The sequence below is a fragment of the Aristolochia californica genome, unplaced genomic scaffold, assembly GCF_029961685.1.
Source record: "Aristolochia californica isolate CCGP_79_NKW_82.1479 unplaced genomic scaffold, dmAriCali1.0.hap1 SCAF_13, whole genome shotgun sequence".
Classification (NCBI taxonomy): Eukaryota; Viridiplantae; Streptophyta; class Magnoliopsida; order Piperales; family Aristolochiaceae; genus Aristolochia; species Aristolochia californica.
In genome coordinates this window covers 10,676,065-10,678,702 of record NW_027181804.1, presented here as the reverse complement: position 1 = coordinate 10,678,702, position 2,638 = coordinate 10,676,065, and the positions used below count along the sequence as shown (strand labels likewise).

The 2,638-nt window shown below is 41.1% G+C and overlaps 1 pseudogene; it reads right to left on the bottom strand.

The window, feature by feature from the left end:
• Window positions 1-1,219: 1,219 nt before the first annotated feature.
• Window positions 1,220-2,143, bottom strand: LOC137947643 (calnexin homolog; annotated as a pseudogene).
• Between the last annotated feature and the right edge of the window lie 495 nt (window positions 2,144-2,638).

The window sequence follows — 2,638 nt, the reverse complement described above, 5'->3', positions numbered from 1 at the left end:
TACTCCATATTCCAGACACTTCTTCTTCTCCTACTGAAGTATCATCCGCTATGTACTACGAGAATAGGGGATCATCATCGGACCATGGCCGAGGCCATGGCAGAAATTATAGAGGAGGACGAGGAAGAGGTGGAAGGAATGGGTACGTCAGAATAGATGGTAAGTAATGCACTAGGTGTGGGAGATATGGCCACACAAAAGATATGCGTTATACCAAGGAAAGCACTATTGTGGAAGATATCGCCACACTATAGAAACATGTTATAAAGGTCATGGCAAACAAAAATGGACAAAGAGAAATCAAGCTTTTGTAAGTGATACAAAGGAGGACCAGACTACTACATCAACAGAAAATAAAACACTTACCGATGATAAGTATGATTTATTCCAAAAAATGAAAACATTGTTGGGTTCTGGTCCAAGTTTCTCCTCAACTATTGCTGCCACTACCACTTCAAGTATGCTATTTGCTTCCTCTTCATCCTGGATAATTGACTCAGGGGCCTCCAAGCATCTCATAGGTAACAAAAATCTACTACACTCAATTTGTCCTTGTCTCTCACATCAGGATTCGTATGGAGGAGGAAGAGGAACAAAAATATCTGACACAAGGATTCGTAGGGAGGAGGAAGACGAAGACGAAGATCAAGCCAAAGTGAAGCTTGAAAACCCTAGAACTCGTCAAGGAGAGCACCAAGCCTGTTTAACCTAAAATTAACCTAAAATCAATGCTTATCTTTCTCATGACTCTTACCCCATAAATATGGTTCACCCTGTTAGGGTTTTAAGATAAAATATTATAAAAATACCCCTATAAATAAATTATTCCAAAAATACCCTTGTGGCCTAAAACTGAAATAAATAAATTAAATTAAAGGAAAAAAATTAAAATAATAATGTCATTGTGTGCATAACATTACACCCCCTGGAAGAATGAGCTTGTCCTCAAGCTCGAAGGTAGGTCTGCCTGTCCGTGTCGATGTCTCCATCCATTCATAAGTGTCAACCGCGGTATCTGTGTCAGCCCTCTGGGCTACCAAACTAGAGCATCCACCCAGAGAAGCAATTTTTTTTTAAACGATGTAACCAACTCTCGTCAAAATTTCGGATCTTCCACTTGTAGTTTTATGTGTCCCTTATAGACTTCCTTGGTTGCGGGGCCGAAGCATCTTCCTTCTCAATTTCATCTTGAACTTATATGCTGCGAAGAAAGGAATATCTACAATCCGGTAGGAACACCAGAAAATCCACCAGATGTTGCAACTTCCTCTTCCGACTACGTTTCCTTCTCCAATTCAAACTTAGGTTTCCATGCAGTCACCCTGACAGATTCTGCAATCACCTCACCCCTCGTTATCAAAATAATGGCAAAAAGTACCCCATCCTACAACATCCATATCTCAATTCCAATAGCTACAATGGGCCCAAAGTCGGTTCTATCAAGCTCGAAGTACTCATGGTTAGGAATCTGCCTTGGCTGCCAGATACCTTTATTGTGAGGGTTACCAATCAATGGTGCATGCCATTTACCATTGTAAATTGGGTTTCTCTTCATAGGTCTTTTGCACTTACCACAACCAGGAGTAGACTCACACTTAGGATTAGCAATCATCGGTTCCTCCCATTCACCATCCTCATCAGCCTCCGAATCTTCGGCCTTCTTAGCTTCCGGGTCATCAATCTCTTCTGGTTCACCGTCCACACATTTGTCTAGTTGCTCTACCTCCTCATCTTCAATTTCAATTGGGGCCTCTTTATCCCACTCATCAGGCTTTATAGCTTCTGAATCTGGAATCTTAGCTCTCTCATCCCCATCCTCAGGTATCTTATCATCTAGAACTTGTATTGTCTTAGGTGGGATAAGGGAAGGCTCAAAATCAACAGAAAATAGAAAATTGATCATTTTCTTTCCCTCCCCCTCCACAAGAATCCACAATTCATTGTCAGGTTTATGTATTGCAGCGTAAACATGGGTTAGCTTATCAGATGAAACAGAAGGAGGAAATTTAAGGTGATGTGCAACAAACTCCCCCATCATGGGATTCATATGCTTGAGGATGAAATGTACCTTATTATTGGGCCCACATTTATCGGGTCCCAACATGATGTTGTAGGAAGATTCATTATCATACTCGTTGGGCATCGTATACACAGCCAACAGAACCTAGGGAGGGTGCTGGTCTTGACCATCCCCAACAATAATAACAGGAAAATATGTTGTTGATGCAGCTCTTCTGACAGCACCACTGTTAAAGTGCATCATGACAATTATATCAACGTATTCTTTGACATGCCGTATGGTAGATTCCAGTTGTTCTCCTTCTGGTGCTGTAGAAAATTGTTGAGCCCGATCTGTTGTCAAAACTTCAACCCTTGATTTCACCTCAATAATAGAACAAACCGGCAAACCTTCACATATGCAACATCATCTTTGCATTCTAACTCAACAAAAAGATTGCCAAATTCAATTTCAGGTTCTGCTACAGGTTTGACATCTTCAAGAGAACTAGACATAATTTCTGCTGTCTCGACTGAGGCACTTCTAATAGCAGAAATAGGCAGCACTGATTCCTCTTTCTCCACATACCCAATAGTAGGTTGATGTTATGGACTCAATAGCACACTGAGTCATTCAGAG